Source organism: Scyliorhinus canicula, chromosome 12, assembly GCF_902713615.1.
Source record: "Scyliorhinus canicula chromosome 12, sScyCan1.1, whole genome shotgun sequence".
In the NCBI taxonomy this organism is placed as follows: Eukaryota; Metazoa; Chordata; class Chondrichthyes; order Carcharhiniformes; family Scyliorhinidae; genus Scyliorhinus; species Scyliorhinus canicula.
In genome coordinates this window covers 153,747,358-153,761,710 of record NC_052157.1, presented here as the reverse complement: position 1 = coordinate 153,761,710, position 14,353 = coordinate 153,747,358, and the positions used below count along the sequence as shown (strand labels likewise).

Here is a 14,353-nt window from a genome sequence, read left to right as displayed (position 1 = left end):
ACTCCACTATTTTAACTTTGTTCTAGCATCTCAATAAAGTCTTCCCTACAGCAGCCATCCATCAGATATGCTTCACCCGAGGGCAGCAAGGTAGCGCAGGGGTTAGCACTGCCACCTCATGGCGGCGAGGACCCAGTTCGATCCCGGCCCCGGGTCACTGTCCATGTGGAGTTTGCACATTCTCCCCGTGGCTGCGTGAGTCTCACCCCCACAACCCAAAAAGATGTGCGGGGTACGTGGATTGGCCCACGCTAAATTGCCCCTTAATTGGGAAATAAAAGAATTGGGTACACTAAATTTGTTAAAGAAAAAATGATACGCTTCACCAGATGGGCTGCATTCTCCATCGGCGAGATTCTCCGTTTCGCCGGCAGCGCACTTACATTCACCGAAAGGCATGGGGGTGCCCACAATGGGAGACCCCATTGGCCGGCTGTTGGGACGGAGAATCCCGCCTCGTGTCAATATACTTGCATCATGCATTCATCATACGTTCTATGTTTTTCACATATCATAGAATCATAGAATTTACAGTGCAGAAGGAGGCCATTCGGCCCATCGAATCTGCACCGGCTCTTGGAAAGAGTACCCTACCCAAGGTCAACACCTCCACCCTATCCCCATAACCCAGTAACCCCACCCAACACTAAGGGCAATTTTGGACACTAAGGGCAATTTATCATGGCCAATCCACCTAACCTGCACATCTTTGGACTGTGGGAGGAAACCGGAGCACCCGGAGGAAACCCACGCACACACGGGGAGGATGTGCAGACTCCGCACAGACAGTGACCCAAGCCGGGAATCGAACCTGGGACCCTGGAGCTCTGAAGCAATTGTGCTATCCACAATGCTACCGTGCCGCCCAATATGAAACAATACTTTTCACTGTACCACGGTACACGTGACAAAAAAATCTAAATCAATCAAATCAATCAGTTTCTCCCCGGCCCTGCCCAAATTGTCTTTTATCTCACAATGGTTTGATGTATTTTTAATTTTAAGTTATTTTTGAAACTGTTTAACGAGGGCGAGGGCTGTTTGGAACATGGAGCCCACGACCGTGGAACGGAGAGACATGGAGAAAAGGTCACATCCCATTGCTGTTATCACAATGCAATGGAGATAGCAGCCACATGCATTTGGATCATAGGATCAGGAGGAGAAGACCATTTAGCCACTCCAGTCTGCTCATTTAGGTCACAACTGATCTGTATCTAATCTCCATTTCCCCATCTTGGTTCCATAGCCCTTGATACCACAAGACTCTATCGACCTTTGTCTTGAAAGTTACAATTTGTCCCTCCGCATCCATAGCGCTCCGAGGGCCATCCATTCAATGTGCGTGCGTTTGGCTTCAAATTCAGGCGGAAAATGGTTGCATTTGTTACCGTTAACTATAGCAGCCAGGAAGATGCATTTACCACATTCCCAACATAACACTGGTGACTGTGTTCAAACCGTAATCCCTGGGTTCTGAATTACCTGAGGACATGTGAAGACGCGAGGTTTTGCTTCCTTCCCGTAGAAGCAAGTTGTTGTGGAGCCTCTGCAATCTATTCTATTTGTCTACTCTACAGGGTGTAAGCGGTGGAGTGATAAGAGGAGTTGGGAAGCAGAAACTGGGAGCTATCGGTAACCTGGTCGGGATCTACGTAATTGGGCTCCCCATAGGAATCTCACTGATGTTTAAAACCAAACTTGGCATCATTGGTAGGAATTTAAACAGCTTCTCCTTTGTTCTTTACCAGAAATGATGCCCCTTCACTCACTCCCTGAGAATTTGAGATCAGTACAGGAGAGTGTAACTAGGTGTAAATTCTGAAGTTCCACGTGCGTCTAGCCAGTCCCTGTGTAATTTTGGGGCCAATGCCTACCATCACTCACTCTGTACCATTAGACAGGGTAACCTTCCTCCCGTAACCATATTTTGTCTGTAAACCAGAGACACCCGTACCCGGTGGGGGCGGGGGGTCCCGGCGGGACGGAGTGGCATGAACTACTCCGGCGTCAGGCCGCCCCAAATGTGCGGAATCCTCCGCACCTTCAGGGGCTAGGCCAGCGCCGGAGTGGTGTGTGCCCCGCCGGCCGGCGTGGAGGGCCTTTGGCACGGCGCCAGCCGGGGCCGAAGGGACTCCGCCGGCCGGCACGGGTCCTCACATGCGCGGGAGCATCAGCGGCTGCTGACGTCATCCCCGTGCATGTGCAGGGGGATTCACCTTTGCATCGGCCATCGCGGAAGCCTACACGGCCAGTGCGTAGGAAAAGAGTGCCCCCACGGCACAGGCCCGCCAGCGGATCGGTGGGCCCCGATCGCGGACCAGGCCATGATGGGGGCATCCCCCCCCCCGGGGCCAGATTGCCCCGCGCCCCCCCCTCCCCCAGGACCCCGGAGCCCGCCCATGCTGCCAGGTCCCGACGGTAAGGGACCTAGTCCAATTTACACCGGCGGGACCTGCATAGAGCGAGCAGGACTTCGGCCCATCACGGGTCGGCGAATCGCCGGGGGGGAGTCCGCCGACCGGCGCAGCGCGATCCCCGCCCCCGTCAAATCTCAGGGGCCGGAGAATTCGGCAGCCGGCGGGGGCGAGATTCACGCTGTCGCCCCCCCCTCTCGCCGATTCTCCGACCCGGCGGGGGTCGGAAGAATCCCGCTCACTGGAATTTTGACAGGCCTGGCCAGGGGTATCATCCAAATTCCATGCAGGCACATTTCAAACATAGATCATTCGTTAGTAATCAGGAGTGGCATCGCTCGCTGAATTCTCCACGTCCAAAATCGAGGGGTGCTGGGTCAAACGGGGACAAGTAGCTCCATGCATTCTGATATCAGCTATCTGATAAAGATGAGATATTCCACAGAGGAATAAAGGAGGAAGGAAAACTCGACATCCTTGTCTCGGTTCTGACCGTACCGTTATTATTTTGCAGGACTCTGGACGGGGATGCTCATTTGCGTGGTGGTACAAGCAGTTTTTTTTCTGACAGTGATTTACAGAATCGACTGGAATAAAGCAACTGATGAGGTAAGAACAGATGAGAAATATTATTTATTACATCAATGTTTTATTCCCCTCCCCCCTCCCCCCTCCCAATTTGTCTCCTCATGCCAGGCACTCTGTCCAGTTGGCAGAACAAACGGTCAGAGAGTCTCTCGGGCCCGGCTTTGTGTTCCTGGCTTGCGTGTGAACAATCGGGAAATTTCACACCTCCGCAAGTCCGACCTTTTAAAATGTCCATCTTGTAAGAATCCTTCCTGTTTATTTCCTTTGTTCCCATAGGTGTTCTTTTATTTCAATTTTCTGGTCTGTGGGCCCATAATCGGGATGAGCCTTTGAGCAGGAGACTCAAGGTTGAAGCAGCCTGCTTGCCAGGACACTGTGTTCCCAGGTTTTGTATTTTGGAGAGTAGAAGCCAGACCTGGCATCGAGTGGACCGCAGGAACCAGTTTGGGAGGGAGCCCGTTTGATTGCTTAACTGGCAACCAGTGGGTTGGCCAGGGACCGTGTTCTGCCTGGCAACAGTCAGTGATTGGTTCCTGTATGATGCTTTTTGAGAGAACTGGGCAGAAGCATTTAAACTTTGGAAAAATGGGGAAAATAGAGAAATGCAGCACAGAACAGGCCCTTCGGCCCACGATGTTGTGCCGAACTTTTGTCCTAGGTTAATCATAGAATTTTGGACACTAAGGGCAATTTTTCATGGCCAATCCACCTAACCTGCACACCTTTGGACTGTGGGAGGAAACCGGAGTACCCGGAGGAAACCCACGCACACACGGGGAGGATGTGCAGACTCCACACAGACAGTGACCCAAATCAAAATCGAACTTGGGACTGGAGCTGTGAAGCAATTGTGCTATCCACAATGCTACTGTGCTGCCCTTAAGAAGAAGTTAATCTACACTCCATTATTCTACCCTAATCCATGTACCTATCCAATAGCCGCTTGAAGGTCCCTAACGTTTCCGACTCAACTACTTCCACAGGCAGTGCATTCCATGCCCCCACTACTCTCTGGGTAAAGAACCTACCTCTGACATCCCCTCTATATCTTCCACCATTTATCTTAAATTTATGTCCCCTTGTAATGGTGTGTTCCACCCGGGGAAAAAGTCTCTGACTGTCTACTCTATCTATTCCCCTGATCATCTTATAAACCTCTATCAAGTCGCCCCTCATCCTTCTCCGTTCTAATGAGAAAAGGCCTAGCACCCTCAACCTTTCCTCGTATGACCTACTCTCCATTCCAGGCAACATCCTGGTAAATCTCCTTTGCACCTTTTCCAAAGCTTCCACATCCTTCCTAAATGAGGCGACCAGAACTGCACACAGTGAAAGGCACTCTCACTTTCTCTTTCTTTCTCTCTCTCCTGCTTGCTGAAGTGATCAAACTGCTTTATTGTTCTGAAAGCAGTGAGCGCTGGCACACCCTTTGCTATAAACCTGAAAAGAAGCTGGGTAGGCAGAGAAAGTAGACAACCATGCCAGAGAAAACCATCTCAAGCCTAGAAGGAAGAAGTACTAAAACAAAAGCTTGAACGTCAGAAAGACATTGACTGGAAGTCGCCCCAGTGCAGCCTTATCCTTTTATTTTTATTAATATTTTCTTTCCCTTCTGTGTTGTTTGTCTGTGTGTGCGTGTGTGTGTGTGTGTGTAGGGGGGGGGGGGGGGGGTTGTTAGAAGGGTGTAGCAGATAGTTACATTTTCGGTCCGTTTTATTATAATACTGTGCATTATAAAAGGTTACCTGTGTTGTAAAGTTACAAACCTGGTGGCTGTAGATCATTGGGCGCAACCAAGGACCTTGGGTTTTTTAAATAAAATAAAATGTCACTTATACTGCAACCTCAGGTCAGGTGGGGTTGGAATTGGCCACACACCAGCCCAGGGTGAGGTGACAATCTGCAGGTCGGAGTTTGGTTATAGATAGAATTTACAGTGCAGAAGGAGGCCATTCGGCCCATCGAGTCTGCACCGGCTCCTGGAAAGAGCACCCTACCCAAGGTTAACACCTCCACCCTATACCCATAACCCAGTAACCCCACCCAACACTAAGGGACACTAAGGGCAATTTATCATGGCCAATCCACCTAACCTGCACATCTTTGGACTGTGGGAGGAAACCGGAGTACCCGGAGGAAACCCACGCACACACGGGGAGGATGTGCAGACTCCGCATAGACAGTGACCCAAGCCAGAATCGAACCTGGGACCCTGGAGCTGTGAAGCGATTGTGCTATCCACAAATCTACCGTGCTGCCCTACAATGCTACCGTGCTGGTTGAAGAGAGTTGTGACGGGCTCAAATAATAATTGGTGCGGATGTCCCCTGAGCTAATGTGGAGGTTGTTAGCTGTAGAGGTAGGTTGAATACAAGGACTGCCTCTGTGCTCCGGCACTGCGTTTAAATAGACATAAAAATACCCGATCGCGGGTCTGACGTCCATTCACCACCCCCGTGCCGCGCACGATTGGAGACTCGGAAGATCCCGGTCATTATATTTTCTATCTGGTCAGAAGACGTGGAGAAACAGAGTCACTAGAAAACAACAAGAAAAAAAATTTATTCACCCTGAAAAGTTTTATTATTTTTTATTTTTAAATTTAGAGTACCCAATTAATTTTTCCAAATAAGGGGCAATTTAGCATGGCCAATCCACCTACCCTGCACACCTTTGGATTGTGGGGGCGAAACCCACGCAGGCACGGGGAGAATGTGCAAACTCCACACAAACAGTGACTCAGAGCCGGGATCGAACCTGGGACCTCGGCGCCGTGAGGCAGCAGTGCTAATCACTGCGTCACCGTGCTGCCTTGAAAAACTTTATTATAATACAATATTCCTTTACCTCCCCTTATCTTCCCAAATGTATACCAATTGCACGGATACCACCCCACTCTGAAATCAAATGGCCAATGCCACTCAGTCGATCTTCGGTGAATTTATTTTCAAATTCCCCACAGATGATTGTCGCATGAGTGTTTCCAAATTCCACTCACAAAAAGAACACGCTTTAAAACCTTCTTTCAAACAACGTTTCCCATCCGCTGTTTCCATCAAGAATCCAGATCCAGGTTTCCCAACTATTCATTCAAGCAAAGCTTCCTCTCCATTGTTTTAATTTGGATCCGCCTCCAGGTTTTCCTACTCGCCTTTTGACATTTTTTCGTCTTGAATGCTTTTACACATATTCCAAGATTTAACCTTCTTGGAAGGACGGTTTGTGAGCTTGGAGGAGTTGACAGAGAAGTTTGGGAATCCACGGGAGGATGTCTTTAGGTATATGCAGGTGCGGGAATTTGCCCGGAAGGTTTTCCCGATGTTTCCAGTGACACCTCCCTCGTCGTTGTTGGAGGGGTTGCTGTCAGTGATGGGGTTGGAGGGAGGATCATCTCCGTGAGAGGATTCTGGAGAAGTATACGGTGTCGTTGGAGGGGCTTAAGGCCAAGTGGGAGGAGGAGTTGGGGTGGCACTGGAGGAGGGATTGTGGTGTGGGGTGTTGCGGAGAGTGAATGGCTCGACTTTGTGTGTGAGACTGGAGCCCATACCGTTGAAGGCGGTGCACAGGACGCACCTGACGAGGTCAAGGGTGAACCAGTTGTTTGAGGGGATGGAGGACACTTGCGAGTGATTTGGAAGAGGTCCAGCCAACCATGTTCTGGTCCTGCTCAAAGTTGGAGAAATTTTGGAGGTCTTTTTTCAGCACCATGTCAGCCTAGTCCCCTGGCGGCCGTATTTGGGGTGTCAGACCTGTCCTAGCTGCAGGCGGGGGGGGCGGATGTTTTAGTTTCACCTCGCTGATTGAGGGTCCTGTTGGGGTGGAGGTCAGCTTCTCTGTCCTGTGCCTCAGTGTGGCTGAGGAACCAAATGGAGTTCCTGTATCTTGAGAAGGGGAAGTTCACCTTGAGAGGGGAGATTAAGGGGTTCCATAAGAAATGTTGTCAACTTATTCTTCACTTTAAAGAGTTGGTTACCGTCAACTATTAAGTGAGGGATTGTTTGGGAGGGGGGTTGAGATGGTTGGGTTTTTCTTCCAGTTGTCTAGGGGTTGGTGAATAGAGGGGGTTCTTTTCGCATTTTTTTCATTGGGGGTTGTTTTGTTCTCAGTATAAAATGTTAAAAACCGAATAAAGATATTTTCAAACAAAAGATTGAGCCACAATTATTTCAATTAGCGTCCCACAAATTGTAGTAAGGCTTACAAAATTTAGAACCACATCAGATAACTCTCTGGCTTCTGACTAGCCAACAACTTTTCAGCTGTCTGCCTTCACTAAACAGTATCTTGTTCTAGACCCCATTTCCTCTGTTCCTTTAACTTCAGGCTTCCTGGAAACTCTTCTTCATTTCTCTAGTTTCCTGAATTAGCTGTCCTTTCGAGTTCTGGAACTGGCTTTCTTAACAATTGCTCCACTGTGTTACAACCCCTGGGCTTTGGAGATTGAAGATAATTTCAACTAGATAGTAAAGATGTGCCCGGCACTCACTGGCTTTAGCACAATAAAGCAATCCTTTATTTCAGCAGAGAGAAAGTGAGAGAGATTCTTCTTCATTCAAGATCTAATCACATTTGCCCAGCTCTCTCAGAAACATCCCTGAAACAACTCACCTGGTACCCTTGGACACTTCCTGAAAAGCTTTAACACGTGCTGGGCAGATGGACAGTGCCTTGGTGGCCTCATGGTTCATAAACAACTTGACAGTTCCTTGACAGCTGCACAGTTCCAATAAGTGTGTTTGATTCTAACAATCCTGAAGGGTGCCTCTGCCACTGGCTACCTCTGCCATTCGTGCAGGCACAAACTCAGGCTTGACTCCAGCGGGTCTCACGGTAGCATGGTGGTTAGCATCAATGCTTCACAGCTCCAGGGTCCCAGGTTCGATTCCCGGCTGGGTCACTGTCTGTGTGGAGTCTGCACGTCCTCCCCGTGTGTGCGTGGGTTTCCTCCGGGTGCTCCGGTTTCCTCCCACAGTCCAAAGATGTGCGGGTTAGGTGGATTGGCCATGCTAAATTGCCCATAGTGTAAGGTTAATGGGGGGATTGTTGGGTTACGGGTATACGGGTTACGTGGGTTTGAGTAGGGTGATCATTGTTCGGCACAACATCGAGGGCCGAAGGGCCTGTTCTGTGCTGTACTGTTCTATGTTCTATGTTCTATGTTCTGCCAGCGAGAATGGGAAATTCTGGGTTTGAGGTGGGACTTTAATAATTCAGCCATTTCCAGGTTTTTTGCCACAATGGAGAGGCTGTTAGTCATGACAAAAATAAGGACCTTGTCAATTTGTAAATTCCAACCTGGATGACTAGGATCATCACTTTAAAAGTCTGCAATTGCCCCCTTTAAAAAATGCATTAAAGGTTGGATTAGAGATTGTTTTGTACAGAAAGTGTTGGTTGTGCCCCTCCACGACTTTAATGATGTTCTTTGGGTTTTGTTTAAGGCTCTGGTTAACGCAGGCATGATGAGAGATGTGGACACCTCAACCGGAACCTCGGCTGGTCAAACCCAATATCTGTCAACAGGTAAAAGAGAAAGTTGTGCTGACTTTGAATAATAATAAAGTTATCTTTATTATTGTCACAAGTAGGTTTACATTAACACTGCAATGAAGTTACTGTGAAAAGCCCCTAGTCGCCACATTCCGGCGCCTGTTCGGGTACACACAGGGGGAATTCAGAATGACCAAATGACCTAATCGCACGTCTTTCGGGATCTGTGGGAGGAAACCGGAGCACCCGGAGGAAACCCACACAGACACGGGGAGAACGTGCGGACTCCGCACAGACAGTGACCCAAGCCATGAATCGAATCTGGGACCCTGGCACTGTGAAGCAATAGTGCTAACCACTGTGGTATCGTGCCACCCATCGTTCCACTTAAGGAGTGGAGTAAGAAACTTTGGTATATTTCCATTCAATTGTACGGCGCGATTCCACGGACAAAAGCTTAAATCCACTTTTGGGCGCGTTTGGTGAGGTGTTGGTTGACCACCACATTGGCAAGACTGGGGCCTGTATTCAACGGCATTTCATGCCAAAAATGAGCCCCCACGAGAATCTCGCCGTTACTGGCAGCCTCACTGTATGATCTGCCCAACCCGCACCTCAGCTGCTCGCTGCTAACAAGGGGCAGCTGCTTTTAAACGCTCCCTCATCACTCACTCCCAGTCAACACCCCAGCATGCCAGAGAGCAGTGCTGCTCCTCGCTTGAGGGATGTCAACCTGGCTTGGCTTCTCAACACCATTGATGAGAGGCGCGACACTGCGTCTCCCCGAGGTGGGGGGTGGAAGGACCAGCAGCAGGGTCAGAGGGTGAACTGCAGGGCATTGCCAGAGTGATCAAGGCATCAGAACCACATCTTGAGCAGCCGTTGCACTGCTCAGTGACAAAACCAGTAGCAACGCAGGCCTCATTGTATCGGGTCCCACACCTCGGTCTCAGGCCTTCGCATCAGCGTCATGAGCCATGACCTCAACGGGCATCCCTTGTTCCCCACCAACCAAGCCGTCAATCTGGGGTGTTTCTCGAAGGCACTGGTGATCTCCGAGTGCCCCAGGATGTAGCTGTCATGGATGCTACCAGGGTGTCGGGCACACAGGTGCATGATTCTGAGGCGGTGGTCACACACGATCTGAACATTCAGGCACCCCTTCCTGTTAATATAGGGCACTCCCTGATGTCCAGGTCCTCGCAAGGCGAAATTCGTTGCCATCGGTCGCCCCCTGGACCTTGAGCATTCCGGTGATGGTCGCAAATCCTGCAGCATGGGCATTTTGGTGGGCCTGCTCTAGGTCGAAGTTGATTGAGTTTGATGCCCGGGCATACTGAGCATCCCTCACTCCCCTGGCCCTGGGGCGACCCACCCCCCCCCCCCCCCGACCAAACCCAACCCCCCTGAAACCACGCCCCCCCCCCCCCCCCCAGCCCCCCCCCCCCCCCCCCCCCCCCCCCCACCCCGGTGCCCTTGAACTGCATGCCGGTAAATAGAAATGGCGATTCACCTCCTCACTGCCCCTCAGCGGCCATCACGACAGCCTCACGTTTTTGAGAAGTTGCACCAAACGACACCCGCGTGACTTCCCGTTGGGGAGCCTGACAATTCCCAGGAGGCCGCTGCGTTCGACTTCAATCTCGTTAGCGAGATTGAAATGAACGCAAACGAGGGTTAATGATATTCTCGCCATTTCGGGGTCAGATCCGGAACTCACCATCGGGAGTGGGCCAGGTGAATCGAAAAATGGTTCGCGCCCGCGCGCAGCTTGTATTTGCCGTCTCCCGCTATTCACCCAGCAGGCCCGGATCTGCGCTGGGCGCAACGTGGTCGCCAAATCAAGCCCATAATTCAATTGAAATGAGTGGAAATGTAAAATGGGGCAATGTATATGGTACAGGTTAATCTCCTCTGAAGAGTTGTGTTGAGGTGGCCCCCTTAAATCTCTTGGAAAGGCCACGCAGCCAACTCTGTGAAGGCAAAGATTGGAGGAGACCTTTCCTGCAGTAATTCAAAGGCAGGAGTCCACGAGTTAAGTTGGCTTTTGACAGAACTAATCCAGTGTATATACATCAATACCGGATGATCATGGAGAATATCATTGATCAGATGACGAGCACAATTGGTCAACTGGTGCCATCATACACTTATAACTTCAATGTGACTTTCCTTCACAGGCGTGGACGCAGGAAAGAGTGCAGCGAATCCCATTCCCAATGGTTGTGAATTGGTAAACAATGGCCAGGTGACAGATACATCTTCCATTCTGGGCACCAGAGTCACCACGGTTGGAGAAGTTTTGACCACAAAACAACTGATCATTCGTCGTGGCCTGGCCTTCCTTACAGGACCACTCATCCTGGCAATTGGACTGGCGACACACTTTAGCCTTGAAAAGGCCCCGTAGGTCCCAGTGAACGTTGCAGAGACAAAGCCAGATTATTGTCGACAGCACGAATAGGAAAAGGGCAACGGAGGGAAATGTTCACACACAGCCTGTTGCGACTGATGAATTTGAACCGACTGTCAAAATAGATAATAAAAAAAGAATTATTAGCAATGATCAGTTATGAACCGATTTCCAAATGCCTGGTGTGCTTTTGCCATCTCTGTTGATTTGGACTTGAAAACGTCATTTTCGTAGTCAGAGTCCAATTGTGAAATTCTCCAGTCTCATGCCCAGAGGGTGGACCATAAGACCATAAAACATAGGAGGGGAAGTAAGGCCATTCGGCCCATCGAGTCCACTCCGCCATTCAATCATGGCTGATGGGCATTTCAACTCCACCTACCAGCATTCTCCCCGTAGCCCTTAATTCCTCGCGACATCAAGAATTTATCTATCTCTGCCTTGAAGCCATTTAGCGTCCCGGCCTCCACTGCACTCCGCGGCAATGAATTCCACAGGTCCACCACTCTCTGGCTGAAGAAATGTCTCCGCATTTCTGTTCTAAATTTACCCCCTCTAATTCTAAGGCTGTGCCCACGGGTCCTCGTCTCCTCGCCTAACGGAAACAGTTTCTTTGCGTCCACCCTTTCTAAGCCATGTATTATCTTTGATGTGGAGATGCCGGCGTTGGACTGGGGTGAGCACAGTAAGAAGTCTTACAACACCAGGTTAAAGTCCAACAGGTTTGTTTCAAACACGAGCTTTCGGAGCACGGCTCCTTCTTCAGGTGAATTCACCTGAAGAAGGAGCCGTGCTCCGAAAGCTCGTGTTTGAAACAAACCTGTTGGACTTTAACCTGGTGTTGTAAGACTTCTTACTATGTATTATCTTGTAAGTGGACGTTTTAGATCAGATAGCAATGGCCTTATTGATCCAATGTCCCACCTCTTCCATCACAGTCCCTGAATATATTTTGTCCTGCGCCCCCCCCCCCCCTCACCCCCACCACACCCCCCCCCCCCAATCCCCGTACATGTCAGTTGCGGTGGTCTATTTATCTTGCCGTTTGCTTCGGCGGGAGTGCATAGAACATAGAACAGTACAGCACAGAACAGGCCCTTCGGCCCTCAATGTTGTGCCGAGCCATGATCACCCTACTCAAACCCACGTATCCACCCTATACCCGTAACCCAACAACCCCCCCTTAACCTTACATTTATTAGGACACTACGGGCAATTTAGCATGGCCAATCCACCTAACCCGCACATCTTTGGACTGTGGGAGGAAACCGGAGCACCCGGAGGAAACCCACGCACACAGGGGGAGGACGTGCAGACTCCACACAGACAGTGACCCAGCCGGGAATCGAACCTGGGACCCTGGAGCTGTGAAGCATTTATGCTAACCACCATGCTACCCTGCTGCCCCTGCTGGAGTGCAGGCAGTAGGGTACGTACAATCCTGACCATGAGCAGCATGCCAGACCCCAAGCAGTCTTATCATTTCACGTCAACTACTTGTGGAGTACTGGACAGCCTTCTTCGAGGCTATGTCCAAAGTGGTGGGGGTGAGGGTGGAGCCATTCCCGATAGTGGCGGTCTTCGGGGTTTCAGACCAGCCAGGTCTATTCCTGGGGAGGAGGGCGGACGCCCTTGCCTTTGCCTCCCTGATTGCCCGCCGTAGAATCCTGTTTGGCTGGCGGTCAGCAGCACCACCCAGAGCTGCAGACTGGCTGTCCGACCTCTCGGAATCTCTCCAAATGGAGAAAATCAAATTCGCCATCCGAGGGTCGGACGACGGCTTCCACAGAACGTGGGAGCCATTCATGCAACTGTTCCAGGACCTGTTTGTGGCCAACGTACAGGAGGAAGAATAGTCGGGTGGCCAAGAACCAGGGGAAAATGGACGGGAATCGGGGGAAGGTAGCCGGGGGGAGGGAGGGGGGGGGGGGGGGGGGGGGGCTACGGGCTCGGTATGGGGGTTTGATGGCAAACCAAGGCCCAAAACCAAACTATAAATAAATGCCTATAAACATGTGCCTCGGCCATATTGGGGAATGTAAAATATGTATGCTGGCTAAAGGGGGCGGCCACAATTATTGTTATGAAGATGCTTACCTGTAGATATTCATGTTAAATTTTTGTGTTTTCCTTTTTTTTTTTTCTCTCTCTCTAATAACTTGTAATTTGTCATATATAAAATATGAAAACTCAATAAAAAAACATTTAAAAAAAAAACTATGGGCAACGGGACCTCCCGCTGATTACTATCTACTATCCCATCTCAGAGAATGAATCAGGATTTCTCCATGGTGAACACCATGTGGAGGAAACACTGAGGGCAGAAAGGGGGGCAGAACGTACTTTTTTGGGGGAGGATTCTACGTCCGTCACCAAGAGTGGATTGGTAGTGGCTGCTTGATTCAAACCAGCGATGCTCAAGCATTGGAGGAGCCGAGGTTTCTCAGAGGGTTGTAGGGGTGAAGCAGGACCCTGGGGGCTATTTGAAGATGAAGATTAGAGTTTTAGAGTCAAGGCTTTGCTTGCCAATAGAGTCATAGACATTAACAGCATAGAAACAGGCCCTTCGGCCCAGTTGGTCCATGCCACCCAGTTTCTATCACTAAGCTAGTCCTACTTGCCCGCATATCCCTCTCTACCCACCCTGCCCATGTATCTGTCTAACTTTTTTAAAGGACAAAATTGTACCTGCCTCTGGCACTGCCACTGGCAGCCCGTTCCAGATGCCCACCACCCTCTTGTGTGATAGAATTACCCCTCTCACCTTAAACCTATGCCCTCTAGTTCTAGACTCCTCTACCTTTGGGAAAAGATGTTGACTATCCACCTTATCGATGCTCCTCATTATTTTATAGACCTCTATAAGTTCACTCCTAAGCCTCCTATGCTCCAGGGAAAAAAGTCCCAGCCTATCCAGCCTCTCCCTATAACTCAGACCATCCTGGTAGCACCCTCGTAAATCTCTTCTGCACTCTTTCTAGTTTCACAATATCCTTTCTATAATAGGATGACCAATGTAGGTCAGTTTTCACAGGGATAAACGGGACTCGGTGTGAGTTTGGACATGGGCAGTGGATTTTTGATGAACTCGCATTTGCAGAGGTTGACCAGATGTACGGTGTGATATTCAAGTCTAGAGGGAAAAAAAGGAATGGATGAAGGTTTCGACAGCAGATAGGCTGAAGCAGGGAAGGTTCTTACTTTTTTTAAATTTAATTTATGAGATGCAGGCATTGTTGACGAGACCAGTATTTATTGATTTGATTTGATTTATTATTGCCACATGTATTAGTATACAGTGAAAAGTATTGTTTCTTGCATGCTGTACAAACAATGCATACCGTACATAGGGAAGGAAGGAGGGACTGCAGAATATCATGTTAAAGTTATAGCAAGGTGTAGAGAAAAGATCCGCTGAATACGAGGTAGGTCCATTCAAAAGTCT

At 49.7% G+C, this 14,353-nt stretch overlaps 1 pseudogene; it reads left to right on the top strand.

The window, feature by feature from the left end:
• Positions 1–11,200, top strand: part of LOC119975082 — a 69,309-nt pseudogene extending 58,109 nt beyond the window's left edge.
• The last annotated feature ends 3,153 nt before the right edge of the window (positions 11,201–14,353 follow it).